The sequence below is a fragment of the Corvus brachyrhynchos genome, unplaced genomic scaffold (genome assembly GCF_000691975.1).
Source record: "Corvus brachyrhynchos isolate BGI_N302 unplaced genomic scaffold, ASM69197v1 scaffold47, whole genome shotgun sequence".
Taxonomy (NCBI): domain Eukaryota; kingdom Metazoa; phylum Chordata; class Aves; order Passeriformes; family Corvidae; genus Corvus; species Corvus brachyrhynchos.
The window spans coordinates 966,850-978,777 of record NW_008239292.1 but is presented as its reverse complement, the minus strand read 5'-3'; positions in this window follow the sequence as shown (position 1 = coordinate 978,777).

Here is an 11,928-nt window from a genome sequence, read left to right as displayed (position 1 = left end):
CTGCAGGAAGCGGCCGAGGAGCCCTCGAGCATTTCATCTGCAAGAGACAATGGAGGGAAGAGTCAGTCGGAAAAGAATCGCTGGAATCGCGGCAAACTCTGCTTTTGCAGGGCTGGGGGAAAGGCCGGGGGTGTTTCCAGGAGGAGCTGAGGGCGGGATGGGTTGGGAAAGGGAGGAACGAACAGCAGGGACCGGGACTGGCAGCAGATTCCCAGGGATGGAAATCCAGGCAATGGACACTCTCCATCCACCACAGACCACCACAGCTGCTCCTCCTCCTCCTCCTGGGTTTCTGGGAGCACTGATGGCCGCCAAACTCCGCTCTGCCCCCACAAACACGGGGCACACCCACTCCAGAACGCCCCCAACCTCCCCCAGCCCATCCTCGCCTATTCCAGAGTCGCATTCCAACAACGGAGAGGTGCCTGAGGAATTCCAGCGGAGCCGTTCTCACCTTGCAGCACTGAACCCCGCACCGGGAACACCCCAGAGATCCCTCAGGCAGCCCCTGGATTTTGAGGGATTGGAGGCAATTCTCCCTTTGTCTCACTCTCCCTTCCCCCAGCTCCTTAATCCCCAGTGCGGCAGCCGAACACCATCAGTGTGCCCATCCACATTTCCCCGCGGTTTTCCAGGCTGGAATTTGCCCAGGACGCTGCCACTTCCTCCTGCAGAAAGCGCCACGTGCTCGCTCCTCAGGGACACAAAGGATCGATCCCTCCCCCGGGACAGCTCCAGTTTGGGAGCTGGGGATTGCAACACCGAGCCCGAGGCTTCGGGCTGGGCTGATCCCATCAGGAACACCCTGGGAATTCCGGAGCTAAACCTGGGATCTGAGGGTGTGGGGAGGGGGAATTAAAGACAGAGACGTCCCCGGATGGTTTGGGGTGGAAGGGACATCAAATCCCATCCCGTTCCATCCAGGGACACCTCCCACGATCCCAGAGTGCTCCGACCTGGCCTGGGACACTTCCAGGGATGGGGCAGCCACGGCTGCTCCGGGAATTCCATCCCAGCCAGGAATTCCTTCCCAAGATCCCATCCAATCCTCCTCACTTCCAGAGATTCCTGTATTATTATTTCTGTTCCCTTCCACCACAATTTTTCCCCCTTTGGAGTCAATTTTCAGCGAAGAGGAGATGAACCCACCAAAGCCTGAATAATAAATACTGATATAATAATAATAATAATAATAATAATAATAATAATAATAATAATAATAATTTTTGTGAAGTGTCATACTGGGGCAAGAATGGAAAAATAACCAGTTTGATCATAAACTTAATTAAAACAGCTTCTTGAGCACTTCTCCAGGGTTCCCAAATTATTCCAGAGCATCCTGAAGGTGCCTGGCAGTGCCTGCAGCCTCAGCACCACAGCAGGGCCCATTCCCACTGCTCCATCCTCAAATCCCACATTCCCAGCTCCACAGGAAATCCCTGGAGATGGGCTGTTAACACTGGCTTGTGGTCGCAACTCACATTCAGACGGAAAAATTATAAAATAACGTGGTTTTGGTGAGGCAAAATTCCCAACCCTACACCCAGGAAGCCGTGGGAAGGATGAATCCCAGTTTAGCTTTTCCTTCGAGCGGAATGAATTATTCAGGAGCTCAGAAAAATCCCTGTTCCATGCAGAAAATACCTGATCATTTCCTCATCGTGTTAAGCATCTCTAGGAATCTGCAGGAGGAAATCAGGAATTCCACCGCAGAGCCAGGAAAGCACAACATTTGCCAGGAAAAGGAAATTTCACCTTCCCCCCCATTTACTGAATGGCAAAAAACTCCTGTCAACGTCTCACCTCTGCTCACTGAAGGGATATTATGTGTAAAAAACCACTTTGTATCAACAGGTACCACCTCAAATCAAGCCCACAGAGGGGTTTATTCTGAATTATCAAAGCTGCTTGCTCCGAAAGCCACTTCACTCTGCAGCATCAGTCGCTGCTGTGGCTTTGAACCTTTCACTGCCACCCTCGAGGGACCCACAACTTTCAAAACCATTATTTAAATGTAAAGCAAACCCCTCCTCAGCCCTTTAGTACAAACAGCAGCTCTGAAATACTGCCCCAAAAATGCTCTTAAAACACTTTTCCCCCCCCTTTGAAATTTCTAATCCCAAAGCAGCGTTTGGGTGTTTTTAATCCCCCTCCTTTTTTGTTGTTTTAAAGGTGAATTTAATTTTATCAACGCCGATTTTTCCACAGAATGAATTCCAGTCACGCTGCCAAAGTGGAGATGCAGACCCTGATTAAGATGTAAAAAGGAAACAAGAGTTTCAAAGCGATTTTTGATGCTTATCAAGCCCCAAACCTGGGGAATATCTGCAGAGCGAACCCGAGCAATCAAAGATCACACGAGGTTTGCAAAGTCTCCGACATGAAAGGCTGGAACTCCGAACAAAAAAAGAGCACAATTTGCAGACAAAAGTGTGGGTGGAGGAAGCTGTGAGTGTGTGGGAGCGACTTCACACCGAGCTTCTGAAGAAAAACCGCATTTTTTTTGGTGTTATCGGCACTAAAAATAGAGAGAATCGGGCTCGGCTGGGGAGGCCTCGGGGCCAGCGCTGTGTGGGGACGGGCGGCGGAATCGGAGCCGGGAAGGACTGGAGGGAAAGGCCGGGATTCCAGGAGAAAGCTGAGGAAAAACCGGGGGTGTGAGGGAAAACTGGGGGAAAACTGCCCGAGGGTGTGAGGGAAAACTGGGGGAAAACTGCCCGAGGGTGTGAGGGAAAACAGGATTTCAGGAAAAGCCCGAGGGCATGAGGGAAAACAGAGGAAAAACAGAGGGCGTGAGGAAAAGCTGAGGATTTCAGGAAAAGCTGAGGGAAAACGGAGGATTTCAGGAAAAGATGAGGGAAAACGGAGGATTTCAGGAAAAGATGAGGGAAAATGGAGGATTTCAGGAAAGCTGAGGGTGTGAGGAAAAGCTGAGGGTGGGAGGGAAACAGGATTTGAGGAGAAGCTGAGGGTGTGAAGGAAAACTGAGGATGTGAGGGAAAACTGAGGATGTGAGGGAAAACTGAGGATGTGAGGGAAACAGGATTTTGGGGGAAATGAGGATATTAGGAAAAGCTGAGGGGGTGAGGGAAAGCTGAGGGCATGAGGAGGAGCTCAGGATTTCAGGAAAAGCTGAGGATGTGAGGATGTTTTCTCACTGAAACTCCGTGAAATCCTCAGGTGACGTGAATTCTGGAGCGTGAACCGGCAGGGAAAAACCACGGATTGCAGTGGAAAAACTCAAAGTGAGGGCTAAAATGCCATTTTTGGGGTGTCCTGTGCAGGACTGGACTCGATCCTTGCGGGTCCCTTCACTCAGGATATTCCAAGATTCCACGAACGGGTCCACAAGAGCTAAAAAAAAACTCTGCAATACTGCAATAAAAAAGCCTCAATAAACTCTCCCGGTTGGAAGCACAGGTGCCTGGAACAGGCCCAGCCGCTCCCAAACAGTGGGAAAACACATCTGGTCCCGGTTCCATCCCTTAGGAAGAGCAATCAGGGCTATCCCACAGGAGGGAATTATTTAAATTATTTCTCTTAGCCCCCAATCCCTTCTTTCTTGTGCATCCCGCCTGCTTTAGGTGCAAAAACCCCTGAAAATCTGTTTTTAAATGGTGGATTTTATCTCCCAGAGCCTCACTCTGGCACATCCCGGTGCTTTTGCATTTCCATGGGAAGTGTTGGAGCCGCCTGAGCCCATGGAAATGCAAAATAAATGCAAAATAAAAAGCTGAGTGCTGCTAACGACCCTATTCCCATCCCCATTCCCATTCCCAAACCTCGGGACCCTGCAAGAGCAGCTCAGCAGAGCCTCAAATGATCAGGAAAATAATCCTGGAAAAGGAACCGGGGAAGGGAAATCCCATTTGCCACAATTTGGGAATGCTGCGACGTTTGGGAACAGCATTCCCAGCTCCTGTGGGAAACAGAGGAATCAGAGCGCCTCCTGTCACTGCCAGCCCCGAATTCCCTCGGAACAGCTTTTCCCTCAATTCCTGTGAAGAATCGGGTCCGTGGTGACCGTGGGGCTGTGTTTGGGTGGGCTTCTGGCCATTCCCAGAATAATCAGGGAGAGGTCCTTGGCAGGGACACAAAAGCTCGGAGAAGAGGGGATAAATCCTGTAAATTCTGCAATTCCTGGGCTGGGCAGAGGCGTTTTTTATAGGATAACCCGAGGATGCAGCTCCCACCTCATCTGGCCCTTTTTCCAGCTGTTTTTTGGCCATTCCCAAAATAATCAGGGATAAGGTCCTAGAGAGCCTTGGCAGGGACATAAGAGCCTGGAGAAGAGGGGGTAAATCCTGTAAATTCTGCAATTCCAGAGCGCGTCCCACAGGACAGAACGCAGCTCCCACCTCATCCCGCTGCTTTTCCAGCTGTTTTTTTGGCCATTCCCAAAATAACCCGGGGTAGGTATTTTGCTGACTCAGCTGGCAGCTTGCCTCCAAGTGTTCCCACAGGCTCCTGGAAAATCTGATTCCCAAATCCCAGGAAAAAAAAAAGAAAAAAAAGAAAAAAAAAAATCAATAAAATCCTGCCACTGAACCATTAAAACCATGAGGAGAAACCCTCGGGCTCTTCCCATTCTTCAAGAAGAATGATCCGGCTGCATCCAGAAATTTGGGAGACACAAAGCCTTTCAAACCGGCCACTCCTGGATTTCGTTCAAGCATTATCTCCACGAAAAATCGTCCCAGAGGTTTCCATGTGGGAATTTTATAACCCCTCCGGTTTTGCAATAAATGGGGGGTTTTTTTATTGGCTCTAAAGGAGTTTTAGATTCAACAGCTGCAAACTCAACGCTTTTCTTGAGGTAGAAAAAAAAAGAAATCTTAAAGTTTTAGTTCTTTACCCTCAAATCACAACTCCAGGCCCTTCCCACCACCTGAAACACCTAAAAATTAAAAAGCTGTGGCTGAATTAGGAAATTCCAGGTTTTCTAATCTCTTCCTGCATCTTCCTGCAAAACCCCCCCCCCCCGAAAATAAGATTAAAACACCCCCAGGTGGTTCCCACTCACATTTCCCATCTATCCCTTTTCTGTCATAATCTGGTAATTTTTAGACAAAAAAAAAAGCTTTCTGTGATCACATTTTGACTCTTTAAATTTGTAAACTCTCCAAACAGGTGCCCAAACTCCTTTTTTCCTTTAAAACCTCCTATTTTCGCCCCTCTCTGCTCACGTATCTTGAGGAAAATGAAAGCTGCGCTAAGATTTAATTCAGATTTTATTTCAATCAAGTGGCACTTCCCACTAATCATCACCGACCCCGAGCTGGCACAGGGTCGCAGGAACCCGGTGTAAATCCCAAAAAGGAAATCTGTCATCAGGATCTCTTGCCCAAAATTAGCATTTTTGCCCCCAAAGAGGCCCCAGAGGTGTCTCGGTCTTTGGATATGCAGAGGTGTAAATGAAGTGTCAATGGCCTGCCCCAAAGCTCCAGGAGCAATTCCTACCTGGGCACCTCCCTGCAGGAAAAATCTCCATTTAAGCAGGAATTCGGCAAAAATTAAGACTTTTTTTATGCCCAGCCTCTTAAATGAAACTTTTGCAATGGGGAAAATGGGGAAAACCAGCAGATTTTAGGGGTTTTACAGAAGAATTCAGGAATTTCTCGCACTGCACATCCCTGCCCTGGCCCAATTTGTATTTTGTAATAATAAAACGCTGGAATAATTCCATCAGAATGTCCCACTGAGAGAGTCTCTCACTCACGGCTTAATATCATTTTTAAACCCTTCTGGATTCATTTCCAGGCTGCCAGCTCATCCTAAAAAGCCCTGCTCGACACTTTGGAGCTCTGCTGAGAGCGGAATGCGGCAGAAAAAAAGAAGATTTAAACAGCAAAAAAACATTTTAAAAAAATCCTCTTTGGCTTCCCAAAGCGTGCACTGGAAGTTTGGTCCCAAAGTTTGCTCCTCTCACACCCCTGGAATGTGCTCGTGGAGAGGATCAAAATCCTCCCCGGTTTTCATTCTGGGCTCTTTGCACCCCGCAAAATTTGGATTTCGGGATCCCCCAACAAGTTTGGGCCGCCCCAAAGCCCGAGGGGCTGCCCTGGGGAGATGCTGCAGCTCCGGGAATGAGGCACCAGGGCTGGAAAATCCCGAGGGGAAGAAAGGGCTGGCGGCGGGAGCTTCCCCTCCTGTCCTCACCTGGACTCCTCCTCCCGCCTCTCCCTCTCAAACCTGCCACAAAAACCCCGCTGAAAACCGTGGCTTTGTATCGTTTGGTGGGATTTTAATGGGATTTCCTGAAATCCCAAACTCTCCTCAGTGCTGATGGACAAACAGCTCCAGGAGCTTCCCCTTCCTGTCCTCACCTGGACCTTTTTTGGGATCTCCCTCCAAAATCCCATAAAATCCCCGCCTCATCCACCCGCAGGGGCTCGGTTTTACACTTCCCAGGGGGATTTGAGCAGCTGAATTCCCAAATTCTCCTCAGTGCTGACAGACAACTCCAAGAGTTTTTCCTTCCTTTCCTTACCTGCACTTCTCCTCCCACATTTCCCTCTCAAATTCCCACAAAAACGCCCCTGAAAACTCTGGGTTTGTGTCTTTTAGTGGGATTTTCACTGCTGAAATCCCAAACTCTCCTCAGTGCTGATGGACAAACAGCTCCAGGAGCTTCCCCTTCCTGTCCTCACCTGGACCTTTTTTGGGATCTCCCTCCAAAACCCCATAAAATCCCCGCCTCATCCACCCGCAGGGGCTCGGTTTTACACTTCCCAGGGGGATTTGAGCAGCTGAATTCCCAAATCCTCCTGGACCGGCCCCGAGGTTGCCACCAGGACGCTCCACGCCGGTGTGACCTGGATTCAGTCGGGTGCTGCCAAAGCTCCGGGTGCCAACCCCAAAGCTCCCCCATTGTGTTCCCCGGTGTCGCCACGCTCCCGCAATTCCCGCCATTCCCGGCTTATCTCCGGCAGCTCCGCAGCCTCTGGAGCTGCCGAGCTGCTCCCACACCGCTTGTTTCAGGAGCACAAGGTAAACTTTGGGGGAAAACAGCCCGATTTGGCTTTGACAACATGGACAAAACGTGGCTGAGCACGTCCCGCCCCACTGGGGTTTATCAGGAATGAGATCCCAACAGAACTCCTCTGGGAATGAGATCCCAACAGAACTCTGGCAATGAGATCCCAACAGAACTCCTCCAGGAATGAGATCCCAACAGAACTCCTCTGGGAATGAGATCCCAACAGAACTCTGGCAATGAGATCCCAACAGAACTCCTCTGGGAATGACATCCCAACAGAATTCCTCTGGGAATGAGATCCCAACAGAACTCCGCCGGGAATGAGATCCCAACAGAACTCTGGCAATGAGATCCCAACAGAACTCCTCTGGGAATGAGATCCCAACAGAATTCCTCTGGGAATGAGATCCCAACAGAATTCCTGTGGGAATGAGATCCCAACAGAACTCCTCCGGGCAGGGATCGCACCTCTGCGAGGGAGCCAGAGCTGGCCTTGGAGACACAAAAATCCTTGCCTGATCCCAAAAAACCTTCCCAGGTTTTACAGGTCTCAAGCTTAAACCCCCTTCCCACCGGTTCCATGGATTTTATCCTATTTTTCCCTCTTAAATTCCTTGTCCAACTCCGGACATCCCATCCTGCTGATACTTTACTTATTTTATCCCATTTCCCCCCCGAATTCCATATGCAACTATGGACATCCCATCCCACCAATTCCCTGAATTTCATCCCATTTTTCCCCTTTAATTCCTTATCCAACTTCGGTCACCACGTGCAATTCGCCTCCCCACGAAGGCACATCCCATAATTCCACAATTCCGTAATTCTTCCCACCAGAGAAGCACTAAAAAAAACTCAAATAAGCAGGAATTGGGGATTTCGGGGCAGGTTTTCCCTCCTGCCAGGCACAGCAGCAGCAAAGTCCTGCACCTGCAGGGCCCAGCCGGGCTCCAACTCAAATATTTGCAGCTTTTTTTTGTGTACAGCATTCCCAAAAAATCCCGGAGCTCTGCGGATCAATGGACGCTCGTCTGTCAATTTTCAAGTCCAGAACTTCCTACTCGGGGAGGGGAAAAAAAGAGAATTTCTGCCACTTTCTCCTCCCAGGTACCACAAATATTCCTGCTTGGGAAGGGCTGGGATGGAATTCCCAGGGAAGCTGTGGCTGCCCCATCCCTGGGAGCGTCCAAGGCCAGGTCGGAGCAGCCTGGGATAGCGGGAGGTGTCCCTGGATGGGGTTTAAGGTCCCTTCCCACCCAAACCATTCCATGATTCCACATTCCCCCAGAATTCCAGCTGGAAAACTTTCCCTTGTTTTTATCCCAATGAACTTGGCTGAACAGGTTTTCCCTCAAATCCTAACCCAGATCCCGATCCCAGCAGCTCCCCTGCCTTTCCCATCACCTGCCTAAAACCCCACATTTCCAGGGGGGGAAAAAAAAATCCCCTTTCCAGGGAAAAAAAATCCCATTTCCAGGGAAAAAAAAAATCCTGTTCCCAAAGAGAGCAGCCCCAGCAGAAGGTGCTGGAAGAGCTGCTGGGAAATATTGGGAAAACTCCCAGTGTGAAACCTCCCGAGGGAAGGGTGTCAGGAAGGGCGCAGGAGCCTCCTGCAGCTCCTCTGTTAATGAGTTTAAGCTGCTGCTGGCACCGAGGCCCTGTCCGAGTTTCACTCCCTGTTTTCCAAGAGGGAGGAGCAACCTACAAAATTCCAGGTTCAAAATCCCTGGGAAAATGAATGTACTTTGGGAACTGGGCACAGGGAGTTTGGGTTTTTGGGGAAATGGGCCTGTTGTGCTTTATTAGGTATGAGAACAGCAGGAATTCTGCTCCCAAATCCCAGAAAAACACCCTGGAAAGGCATGAACTGGGACAGAATTTGCCTCTTTTTTTATGGGATGTGTTTATAAACCTCAAGGAGAAATCAGCTTTTTATTAAAATGCTCTTTAAGGGGGAAAATCCGTGACAGATCCCACACAGAAATCACCCCGCCGGAGTTTCACTCCCTGTTTTCCAGGAGGGAGGAGCAACCTACAAAATTCCAGGTTCAAAATCCCTGGGAAAAAGAATTTAGTTTGGGAATTGGGCACTGGGAGTTTGGGGTTTTTAGGGAAATGAGTCTCCTGTGCTTTGCCAATTGTGAGAACGACAGGAATTCTGCTCCCAAATCCTGGAAAAACACCCTGGAAAGGCACAAACCGGGATAGAATTTGCCTCATTTAGATGGGAATCAGTTTAAACAGATCAGCCTTTGATTAAAATGCTCTCTAAGGCATCAAATCTGTGACAGATCCCACACGAAACCCCCCTCTGGGTCAAGAGATTCCTTACATTTTGCTGCAATCCAGGAGCTGCTGGGAAGCTTTTTAAGGCCTTGTGTTTACAGTGGGAACAGCCGGGAATGAGGCCCTGGCATCCACGGCAGGAACAGGTTAAAAATGGCACTTTTTTGTTGGAAAACACTGCAAGAACTCAACCACGTTCCCTTGAGGGAGCTCAGGACAGGGATCTCACCTGGAGCCAGGACCTGCTTTAACATTTCAAGTGTGAAACTTCACGGGAATAAAACGAACTCTGCAGAAAAATCCACATTTTTTTTTCCTAATTATCGTGGAGGGAAAAAAAACTTCCAGATATTCACATAATAAAATACTGAAAGGACAAACAGCACAGATTCAGCAAAATGTAAATTACTGCTGTTTTGAGAGGGAAAATTATCTTTACAATTTACTTCATCTCCCTTTCAGAAGCCCTGGATCTTGCAGGGAGAGAGCAGAGCACGCTGAGAGCCTGTGCTGGAGGAATTTAACCACGGGGATGGTTATAAAATATTTTAATATCATAATTATCCACAGAAAATTAGAGAGCATCTCCCTCTCCTCAGCTGCCTGGGGCTTTCTTTCAGTTCTGCCTGGGGCTTTTTTTGTGGGGTCAGGAATAAATTTCTGGGGTTTTTTTTTCTTTTTTTTTCGGCCCCTGCGAGCGGCAGAAATGGGTCAGTGATGAGAGGGAGTTTTGTAAGCACCCGAAATCCACCTGTGCCTGTCCCAGGTGTGCTCTGGGCACATCCCTCCTCCTCCTCCTCCTCCTCCTCCTCCTCCTCCTCCAGGATATCTTGTTTACTGTGAAAGTCCACTTCAGGCAGCGCTCAGAACTCGGGGAGTCCTTCCCAAGGCGCTCCCGCACGGACATCTCCTGCTCTGACCCCAGGAAAAGTCTTTGCATAGATAAAAACTTCCAATTTTTTAGGTGAAATCGCAGCTCTCAAGGTAAAATTCCCACGTTCCATGACGCTGGCAGAGGGGAGCAAAGCCCAGCACCCCAATATCTTCTATTTTTGGATAATTTAGCCCCTATTTAGACCCTTCCTACAGAAAAACTCCCTCTGAAAACATCAGTTAAAGGTTTCCCGTACCACTCTTAGGTAATAAAGTCAATTAAACCCCTCAAAACTCACAACAATCTACAATGCCAAAGCCCCTTTTGATCAGATCAATGTTCAAAAGCTGTTCTGACAAACAATCCCAAGCCACAAACCATCCAGGGATGGTCCCAAATCTCCATCCCTGCAGCCCTGAGCCTCATCCCACAGAAAAATAAAATTATAAATCAACCCTTCACCCTTTGCAGCCCCCAAAGCGCAACCGCTTAGCTGGAAGAATAAAAAGCCTCCGTGATTTTGCACTTTTCTTTCAAACAGCCTCTGGAAAAGCTCTCCGAATTTCTGTCCCTCCGCTGCACCTTTGTGCTGGGAGTTCATATCCAGACCTTTTGATCACATCTGAAATGTCAGTGCTGCCTGCCCGGGGCAGGGACGGGGCTCTCCAGCCCTCCAGCACCTCCAGATTGCAGGAGATTGATTAAACTCCATGAAAACAGCAGAGAAATGCACCTGGCACACAGGCAGAGAGGTAAAGGGGTTAAAACAGGGTGAGAGCGCTAAACTGGAGGTAAATTATCAGCTGTGATAAAACACAGGGGGAATGATCAGATATCAGAGCCACAAAGCCCTTTTAAAATCGCACTTTGCAACTCCACAACCCTCTTAACACCATCTAGAAAATGCGCTTTTTAAATACAGACCAGGCACCGAGGGAGAAACAGAACAGAACTTCCAGCTGGGAACGACCCAGGTGCTTCCCAAACCCACATCTCCTTCATCCCCAGCCCCAGCAGCCTCCCGCTCCCCACGCCGCTGCCAACAAAGCCGGTGCCAGCTGCCACTGCCAGCCCAACACAGCCCAGGGCAGCCCCTGGGAGGATGAAAAACGCGCATTCCTCACATCCTTCCTGCCCGCGGGACCTCCGTGGCTTTTCCCTTCCATCACTTCCACGCACAAATGAGATGCCAAAACTCAACTGTGATTAAAGGTCCTTATGTAATGCTGTAAGCCCGGGCAGATGCCGCTGTCGCTGCCTCGGCTTCTCCCTGCACCGGGACACCCAAAGTTGCACGGAAGGCGCTCAAAAATCACGCCCAAAACCCCAAGCCCGGGGCGCACGCAGCACAACGCGAGCCGGGAGCGCAGGGAAGGGGAAGGCAGCTGAAGGAAGAGGCTGAGAAGGAGAGAACCCCCCCGATTTACAGCCAGAGCACGGTGCCCGGTAACGCTTCCTCTCCTCACCTCCCCAGTGACAACTCCGGCCCCAAACCCGAGCGCGGCCGCGGGACCCGCGGGTGACACAAACCGCGACAGGGCAGGGGCCGAGGGGACGCGCTCCACATCCAAGTCCAAACCCCAATCCTGCAGGAATGTTGTCTTCCCTCCGCTTTGCTCCGGGAACTCACCTTCCCTCCCCTCCCCCAGGCAGGTGACACAGCCCGGTCCCCGCGGGGAGGGGACACAGAGCCTCCAACCCCCGGACGGAGACCCCCGGCCCCCGGTAGAGCCACCGGACCCGGGGCAGCCCCCGGGCAGCGCCTCCAACCCCCGGGGGAGCCCCCGGC